This window comes from Pteropus alecto, unplaced genomic scaffold (assembly GCF_000325575.1).
Source record: "Pteropus alecto unplaced genomic scaffold, ASM32557v1 scaffold167, whole genome shotgun sequence".
NCBI classification, from domain to species: Eukaryota; Metazoa; Chordata; class Mammalia; order Chiroptera; family Pteropodidae; genus Pteropus; species Pteropus alecto.
In genome coordinates, this window is record NW_006440647.1 from 746,428 (window position 1) to 756,749 (window position 10,322).

At 35.4% G+C, this 10,322-nt stretch overlaps 1 pseudogene; it reads left to right on the top strand.

The window, feature by feature from the left end:
• The first annotated feature begins 465 nt into the window (after positions 1-465).
• Positions 466-664, top strand: LOC102893844 (annotated as a pseudogene).
• Positions 665-10,322: the final 9,658 nt, after the last annotated feature.

A 10,322-nucleotide genomic window follows, 5' to 3' on the forward strand; every position in this document is an offset into this window, starting at 1 on the left:
CAAGCTAAGACAGCTAGCCCAGCTAGGAAAGGCTACATTTTTCTTTTGGACTTTGAACTTATGTGAACTTTGTGGGTTTTGAACTAAACCTGGGTCAATTTTTCAATATTATTTGGATGTTATTTATTTTGTGAGTGTATATGTATGTATGAGTATTTATTTATTTTTTCAATTTTTGTGACTATGTTTTTCTGTATCCCATGGAATAAAACAATGAGAGGTTGGGGGTGGTAGTGAGAAGGATGTGGAATCACATCTGAAATATCTGTGTTTTTATTCTCCAAGGTCCTACTGGCTTAGTCTTATTGAGAGTATTATGTTATGGGGTACATTTTTAGTTGGAATAGCACTAGTATTTCTCAAAATGTGGCTCTTTTTGATCACCTATAACACAATTTACCTGGGAAGATATCTAGTTAAAAATGCAGGTTTAGCCTTTTGCCTTGTTACCTCTGAGACAGAAAGATGGGTCATCAGCATCTGTACTGGAGCCATCCGAGAAAATTCAGCCAGGGGTCTCATTCTTGCTGCATCTGCTCAAACTGTCATGGTCTGATCCAGAAATACAGCCTCAATATGTGCTGCCAGTGTTTCCGTCAGTACACGAAGGATATAGGCTTCATTAAGTTTGACTAAGTGAACTTCCATGAATGGGTCATTCCAGACATCTACTGCAGAAACAATGCTAGCTCTTTGTATATATATAAAAACAAACAAACAAACAAACAAACAAAAACTTCAATTATGAGTGTTTTGTGAAAAAAAATGCAGGTTTAGGACTCTGTCCTAAATGAGATGAATGAGAGACCATGTATCTAGGAAAAGAGTAAAAACTAAGAAATGAAGTTTTGAATTTAAAAAGCAAAAAAGATAGATCATAAGACTATTAAAAATAATTTTGAAAAGTCTAGAAAACTGGGCCTTTTGGATTTTTTTCTTTTAATTTGTCAAGCTAGGAATTTGTAGAACTAGGAATTTGTGGGTCAAAATAGGGAAACTGTGGTAGAAGGATATTCCCATTCTGGAATTATCTTTCTTCTTTCTCCCTCCCTGTACAAATCTGACCCATGACTTAAGGCTCATCTCCTCTTATATGTGTTCCAGGACCATTCCAGTCAGTGAAGATTTTCTTGATTTTCAGAGCTACCTTTACTTTCTGGTTGTTCCTTTCATTTGTCATTTAGTCTTGGGATCTCTTGCATGTTATCAACTTGTCCTTGAATTAGTGATGACTATTCTTCAATTCTGATTTATCTGTTTCATGCCTGTTGATTTTGTCTCCCCAACTAGTCTCTAAAATTCCTTGAGGGCAAGGGCACTATCTTATTTTTCTTTCCACAATCTCCAATCCTATAGCACCTGACAACATGCTTATCATCTAGTAGGAGAGTGAAAAATGCTTGCAGAGTGAATGAAAGGATTTCAGGGGACATAATGTAGCTTTGCTTGAGAAACAAATACCAAAGCCAGGTTCAGGGATAAATGGGAAAGTGAACCTAAAACAATGCTTATATTCACTAAAATAGTCAAGTACTTAAAAATGAAATGTGCAGAGTCTTCTGTATTCTCAGTAGTTTTTAGAGAATTGCAGTGAGCCAAAATTCATTATTTTCACTTATGAGAAACAAACCCATATCCATAACTCACCTTCCATTTTCAACACTTTTTTTCAATTCCAGCTATGACTCAGTCTTGCTTTATTTCTAGAAGCATGTTATCTTTTAACTGAGGAGTGAAAAGAACTTGGAACAATGACTTTCAAACCTCCCTAGTCCTTCAGTAATAGTCTGTCTTATAAGTGCTGAGGGATAGCAGGTAGCACATTCATTGACTACATCATTCATTATACTGGCCCTGCCATGAGATCCTTTTCCTCTTTTTGGGATTTGATAACTGTCCCTGTTTAATTTCATTCTTCAAAATTCATCTTACCCATCTCTCCCTTTCTCTTCACTCTTATTTTGAAGCCATAGCTTTCCTGATTTTAGAATGTGGGGGATGAAGTGTGGGTGGGAATTGATGCCTGCCTGGGCTTTTTAAGTACCAGCAGCAACATTATTTCTAAAATTTTTGTTCTGCCACTGAAAATGCCTCAGCCCACATGTAACTAGTTCTCATTCTCTTCCTGTTCTCCCACCTACAGCATCTTCCTGCTCTCCGTCAAATGGCTGCCCCACTTCTTGTCGGCCACTTTCCTTCACAGTTCCAGAATGGTTTCATTCATCACTGTCACAGTCCCTGTTCATGGTAAACTCTTCTATCTTATCTGTGGCCACCAGTAAATGAGTTTGCATTTAATAGTTTAAAGAGTTTTCTTTGTTTCTGACATTTCTCCACCCACTGATACTTGCACTTAATGTGGCTTGCTGTCATCTTTTTCTCTGCCAATTTGTTGGCAGGAACCAATCTCCCCCAGAAAATTCAATAAGTTTATCCTGTCACTTAGGAAATCTGTAATTTTCGTCTGACATTGGCTACAAGTACTCACTTTCTTCTTTGGGTGAGAAAGGCAAACTTAAGAAGAGGAACAATTTAAGAATCTGGCAGAAGAGGCTAAAAGTTGCAAATGATTGGGATGAGAAATTTTGTATTTGAATTCCTGCCCTGAGCTAACCTGCTGTCATTTCTGTGTAAATTACTTACTCTGAGTTCTCTTCTGTGCTATAGAAATAATGTTAATTTTTAAATTGGGATGGGAGCAGAAGTAATTAGTGGATACTGTATTTGGAAAATATAAAGAGCATAGACAATAATATCATTTGCTGTAATCTTGCAGCGTGCAAGGGTGGAAGGTGATTTGCACACATGAACTCCACTCCTCAAGACAACATTGAATAATTTGATGCTCAAAGACATTCAGTGTCTTCCTCAAGTCCACACAGCTTGTAAGGGATGAAACAAGGATTTGAACATAGATCTATCTTGACTACAGAGTTCACACTCTTATGATGATTTTGTTGCATAATATCAGGGTGGTACTGGGCACAATTGGGTGTTCTCAGTGATTTCTGTCTCCTCTTACCTTGCTTTCCTTTAGGACATCCATTGATATTGGGCTGATGCATGATTATGGGTGTCTGGGTTTGAATTTCAGCTCAGCCTTTTACTAATTATATAACTTTGGGCCATAATTTAACCTCTTTGTGCCCATTATCTACATCTGTAAAATAGGAATGATAAGGGATGGTAACAGTCTCTACCTTGTGAACTGAAATATCTAAAACAGTCCCTAATATCAGGGGGCCATAAAATGGAGTCAGGAGGTCATTAGAAAAATCAGACTTACTCAAGTCTGTATGCAGATGATGTTTAAACTTTTGGACTTAAGTGCTTGGCTTAGAAGTACATCCTGGAACTTGCTTACTCCCTGCCCCCTCGTTTTCATGCAGACACTTACCACAGAGTTACATCACCGGGACTTCAACAATCCTTTTTGAATTAGCCATCACATCATTTTAAGTAGCCAATAAGAAAAGGTCCTTTTGTTCTTGTGTTTTTTTTTTCTTTTTTCTTTTATAAGCTTCAGTTTTCTTTGTTCTCTTGAAGCACAGTTTGGGGTTCTTCCTGAATCTGTGCCTTCAAGGTTACAACTCTTTTTGCTCAAGCAAATGCTTTTTATTATTACAGATAAACCTTTTTTCATTGGTTGACAACCCCATAGGTTTGTTCTTGGGCTTGAAAAGTTAATATATATAAAGTACTTTTACTTAACACACTGTAAACCTTCAATGATTGTTAGTTATCACCATCATCAGCCGCAGCACTATTTCCTCACAGTGGTTCTCCCTAGATCTTTTCTGTCTGGCTGATTGGCCATGCTCAAAGTAATCTTTTTTTCCTCCCTTATTAAAAATAATAACAGCAACAACAACAAAACTTGTTATATGTTTTATTTTCAGAAAGTCTTGCTCTGTACCTTTCACATGGTGACTAATCCTTCCAAGATGAAATAATTCATTCTAGGGTATTAGTAGTAGATAATTTACATTTTACTTGGAGTTCCTGATGACCCTGTTCTTTAAGGTGAAACCATTAATGTGGATTTCAAGATGTGCTACTCTGAGCCTGAATGGAATAAGGCATGGGATGGGTTGTGGTATACTTAGGACTATAGCATGTTCAACTAGAGCAGGACCACTATTTTATCTTTTATGCATATGTTTAGCCTCCTGGTAAAATTTTGTTTGAATTACAATAATGGCAAACACATGTAATTACTTTGTGCCAGATATTGTTCTCAACCCTACATTTAATTTAATCCTCAAAACAACCTATAAAGTAGACATTACCCCAATTTTGCAGAAGTAAAGCACAGACAAGTAAGTACCTTTCTCAAGGCTAAATAATTAGTAAGTCGTAGAACTGGTATTTGAACCTAGGCTCTTAACTACCACATTATATTGCCTTTGTTTGGTGAAAAGATTGTCTTAGCTTTTAAAAATAACTTTGAAAAACAATAGATCTTTAATAAGGAAAATTTAAAGCATTGACTTGTAGTGAGAGGTTAGATGATGTCAAAAAACTGTGATGCTCAGACTGTAGTTTTTATTTCAACATTTCTGTAGTTTTTATTGTTTCAACATTTCATTTGCTCTATTAATCAACCCTGCAATTTTCAAACAGTATTCTGCCACCAGGTAGAAGAGAGTTACGAGCAATATGATTCATAAGGCTTGAGGCAGAAATCAAGATGTCTATGTGTCCTTTTAGAATTTAAATACTCTTTATTAACATAAGAAACTCTTAAATAACACGAACTTTATTTTTAAAGAAGTCCTTATGGAGCAAAGTAGAAATGATATTTGGTCTCTGCAAATGTGTCATACAAAAAAAATGGTTGAAAGAATTAAAGTTGTTTCAACTAGAGAGAAGACTTATAGAGATAAGTGTACTTTATGTTTGAGCATCAAATGATTGTTATGGGGAAGGGAAACTAGATTTGTTGTCTTTTGGACAGAAGGAATGAGGTAGAGATAATATATAAAAGTGATATGAAAAGTAGATTTTGGCTCATTGTAATGGAGATTTTAATAAATAGCTCTTTTTTAATGAAGGGAACTTCCTTATTATTATTATTTTTTGCCATGAGCTGTTTTATTTTCATTAATCATACAAATAATTTTCTACAATATCCCAGAGCAAACCAGAGAATTTGGCAGTTCGATTGGGAGGGTCCCCTCAGAGACCTACAGGCCGATGGCATGGGCATGGAGTGCCTGGAGTTCACAGTGCATCCTTGTGAATGTTTTATTATAACTACAGCATACTTGAGGAAGACTTTCTGTGAGAGGGTTATCAGGGAAGCCTTCATAGATATATCTTCTTGGCTATTATTAACTATATTCCTTCAATTCTAAAATTTGATTCTAGAGGAAAGTGGTCCCTTCTGTACACATATACACCACTTATTGAGTTTTTTTATTATTAAGTCTCAGATCTGTTTTATTTGGATCACTACTTAGAAAATCTATTTTCTGTGGTCAATGACTAATTTTCTCCTTTCAAGTGGCCTCTCTTATGTATTCTATCCTTTGCCTTCTAACTTAACCTGGAAAACCCAAGAGACTTAATCTTTAGATCTGAGAGAGTACTAAAATATCACATCTTCTCCAGGAAAAGGGAGAACATCTATCTTAGTCTCCTGGCTGGTTGACTGAGCTTCCTGGTATGCCAGCATTTTCTCTGAGGAATTACTCTAAAATGGAGGGAGATAGAATTATAAAGTGACAGAATCTTATAGAACAAAAGATGAGACAGAATTTGAACTTTTTAAAATCACATGGTAGACCTTGGCGTGGCCCATAATCACTTCTAAATATTTTCCTTTTTTGCCTTTTTGGACTCAGGCAAAAAATTTTATCACTATCTTGGGAAGCATAGTCTTGTTAAACAAAGAACACTTGTTTTGATGAGAGTAAACTTCGGGAAGAGCTCTTGAAATAATTTCTTCAAGATAATTCTGAGAGAGAGTTGAGATTAGAGATGCTATTTCATCTGCTCTCTCTCCTGATAGTATCAAATATTCTCTCAATTTATAATTTATCAAATTTCAGTATCTCATGACAGATAGATGAATACTTTGATGAAATGCTTGGGAAGAGATTGTACTTGTGTGTCAGATTGGAAGCTAGTGAGATTTTGAACAATTTAAGAAATCACTCTTAGAGGTATACAATAGTTTCTTAGTTGAGGAACCTTCAATAATTCTATTTTGTTAGGAGTGAAGTCAGCTCCTCCCTTACCCCAACCCATCGAACCTCAGTTTTCTGTTAGATATTTTCTTCTTATTTCATATGCTTAGCTAAATATTATGTACCTGCAGATTCATGTTAGAAAGGAGGAGATGTGTCATCATTTTTTTTTATAAACCACACTGAGTCATGGATAATAAAGAGAAATTAATCTCAAAATAGATTCCATTTTATTGAGGGTTGACTATAACTATAAACATTTACTTGGCGCTATTAAACAACAGTCCATGTTTTGTTTCAAGTTCACATCTTTTGTTCCACTCCCTACAATCTAGTCTAGAAGCTAAGGGAGCCAAGAGCACGTCAGAGAAGAAGCCTGGAACCCAGCTAATGTCCGATTGGCTCAGCCTCTTCCGAAAACATGAGAAATAACTGAAGAATTCACAGAAAGTTGCTTTAAAGGAAAGATGACTGTATATTTATCACTGCTTGCAAACTGAGTTTGGAAAATAGGGGAGATCGAGTTGCAATAGCTGCTGGGAGTGGTAGTCCATTTTTTTTTACATGAGTCAGTTGAGAGAAGCCAAGCTGCTTCTGAACTATTTTCATTCTTTCCTGTACCTGTGATAAAGAAACCTCTATTAACTTGAATGCTGGAGTGAGGGAAGAAAGAAGCATGGAAGGTTTTGATTAATGGGAATTTTCAGGATTACTATTTTCTTTCTCCCTTTTGGTTGAAACTATTTCCAAAATATTTGACTAAAAATAATTACTATTTATCAGGGCCTCAATGCTTCTCTTATAAATGCCCTGGGAGGTAGGCGGTATATATTATCCTGATTATATAGATGAGAAATCTGGAATTCAGAGAACTTCAGTACATTTTCCAAGGTCATACAATAAGGAAATAAAACAATAGTGGTCTGACACCAAAAGCTATCACTCACGTTCAGTCCTCTTTACCACAGGAAGATTGTGTTAAAAGGTAGGTCTCCATTTTGATGTCAGGAAGTAACTAACTGTTAGGGTTACTGTTCCCCATTTGACTGAATATCCTCCACGACCAAGTCCTTGACTGAAGTCTGTTCATAGAGGGGTGGTTTCTGCCTAAAAAATTCAAGAGTCAAGATAGTCATTGTTGGGGGCATTATAGACTAATAAGATGAACAGGATATACATACAAACTAATATATATATTTTTTAAATCATTGACTGTACTCTGTCAATAGACAAGAGCAAATTTCACACAAGTATAACATTTCTCTGTAAGCTTATAAGTTCTACTTTACAAAGTTTCTATGACCACTTAAAGCTAAACACCATTCCAAGGATGTTTTAAATAGAGATTAAAATGTTTTCACTAAGATAAGGCCTGCTGCAGGAAGTACAATGAGAATACCTGGGTGTCTTCTCAATCCTAGCCAATTCCTTACTTTTTTGTACAATGTATGATGCATCTCAGTTCCAGATGCAGTTTTTGTTAAAAAGTGGAAATGTTTCTGAGAAGTTAATCAGTGAATACCATTTTTGTCAGTTGAATTATTGTTAACTGGTACTTGTGAAGATATTATAAAAATGCTGTGATTAATCTTTTCTGAAATAAGCCAAAAGAACTCCCAATTGTATTGTTTCCATAGTTAGAAATTTTATCTATTGAAAGCTTAAGGTAGAGCAGATCAACAAAATACACACATAGACTCTGGAAGATTCTCAATTTATTGTATATAATGGGGTATAAACTTTATTTATTTATTTGTTTGTTTATTTGTTTGTTTACTTTATGGTGACATTGGTTAACGAAATCCAATAAGTTTCAGCTGTACACTTTAACAGTAAGGCATATATATATTTACACTGTGTGTTAACCTCCCATAGTTACATTTCTTTCTGTCACCACATATCTGACCCACTTTACCCCATCTACCTTTCCATCCCCTCATTCCTACCCTCTGGTAACCACTACTCTATTGTTTATGTCCATGTTTATGTCCATGAGTCTCTGTTTGTTTGTACTGTTCATCTGTTGCTTTTAGGTTTATATCCCACATATAAGTGATATCATGTGATTTTCAACTTTTTCTGCCTGGCTTATTTCGCTTTGCATGATTATCTCAAGGTCTATCCATATTGTTATCAACAGCAGTATTTCATCTCTCCTTATGGATGAGTAACATTCTATTGAATATATGTACCACAGCTTCTTTAGCCAATCAACTATTGTAGGACACTTCGGTTGCTTCCATGTCCTTGCCTCTGTGAATAATACTGAAATGAACATCAGTGTGCAAATATTTTTTCAGGTATGAGTTTTCAAGACTTTGGAGTAAATACCCAATAGAGGGATTGCTGGATCATATGGTAGATCAATTCTTAGTTTTTTTGAGGAACCACCATATTGTTTTCCATAGTGGCTGCACATATTTGCAGTCCCACCAGCAGTGTATGAGGGTTCCTTTTCTCCTCATCCTCTCCGACATTTGTTATTACTTGTCCTGTGGATTATAGCTATTCTAACAGGTGTGACATGGTATCACATTGTAGTTTTGATTTGCATTTCCCTAATAGTTAGTGATGTTGAGCATCTTTTCATATATTTGTTGGCCATTTGTATGTCCTCTAGGGAGAAGTATCTGTTCAGGTACTCTGCCCATTTGTTTTTATTGGACCGCTTGTTTTTTGTTGTTACCAAGTTCTATGAGTTCTTTGTATATTTTGGATATTAAGCCTTTATTGCAGGCATTGCTTGCAAATATATTTTTCTATTTGAATGGTTGTCTCTTTACCTTGTTGACAGTTTCTTTTCCTGAGCAGCAGCTTTTTAGTTTAATGTAGTCTCATACATTTATTTTTGCTTTTACGTCTCTTGTCTTCGAGGTCAAGTTCATAATATTCTCTTTAACTCCAGGATCTTGAGTGTAGTTCCTAAGTTTTCCTCTAGGCATTTTATTGTTTCAGACTTAATCCATTTTGAGTCAATTTTGGTGTGTGGTGTAGGCAACAGTCTATTCTCATTCTTTTGCCGGTAGCTTTCCAGTTTCCCAGCACCATTTATTCAAGAGGCTTTCCTTCCTCCACAGTATGTCTTTGGCATTTTTGTCAATAATGATTTGCCCATATAAAAATGGGTTTACTTCTGAACTCTTGATTCTGTTCCAGGGGACCGTGTGTCTGATTTTCTGCCAATACCATGCTCTTTCGATGACTGTCACTTTGCAGTATAATTCGAAGATGGGCAGAGAGATGCCTCTAGCCTCATCTTTTATTTTTTTCAGGATGGCTTTGGCAATTCGGGGTCTTTCGTACTTCCATACAAATCTGATGATTTTTCTTCAATTTTTTAAAAAATGCCGTTGGAATTTTGATGGAGATTGCATTAAATCTGTACGATGCTTTAGGTAATATGATCATTTTAACTATTTTGATTCTTCTAATCCAAGAACACGGACTATCTTTCCATTTCTTTGTATCTTCTTCAATTTATTTTAATATGGTCTTATAGATTTCATCATATAGGTCCTTCACATGATTCGTTAAATTTATTCCGAGGTATCTTCTTCCTTTTGTTGCAATTGCAAATGGAATTATTTCTTCCACTTCTTTTTCTGACACTTCATTATTAGAGTATAGGAACGCTCTGGATTTTTGAAGATTGATTTTGTATACAGAAACTTTACTGTATTTGCTTATTATTTCTAACAATATTCTTGTGGATTCTTTAGGGTTTTCTACGTAGAGAATTATGTCATCCACAAATAGTGACAGTTTGACTTCTCCATTTCCTATTTGGATGCCTTTTATATCTTTCTCTTGCCTGATTGAACTCACTAGGTCCTCGAATGTTATATTGAATGACTGTGGTGATAGTGGACAGCCTTGCTTGTTCCTGATCTTAGAGGGAAGGTTTTTAATTTTTCATCATTAAGTATAATGTTGGTTGAGGGTTTGTCATATATCGTTTTTATTATGTTAAGGTACTTTCCTTCTATACTGATTTGGGAAGTGTTTTGATCATAAATGGATATTATACTATATCTCTGTTCCTAATAAAGGTTGCACTCCTCTGCTTTTATCAGCCTGTTAGTCACCTTACTCTTAATTATGTCTTTTTTTTTTTTTTTTTTTTTTTTTCTT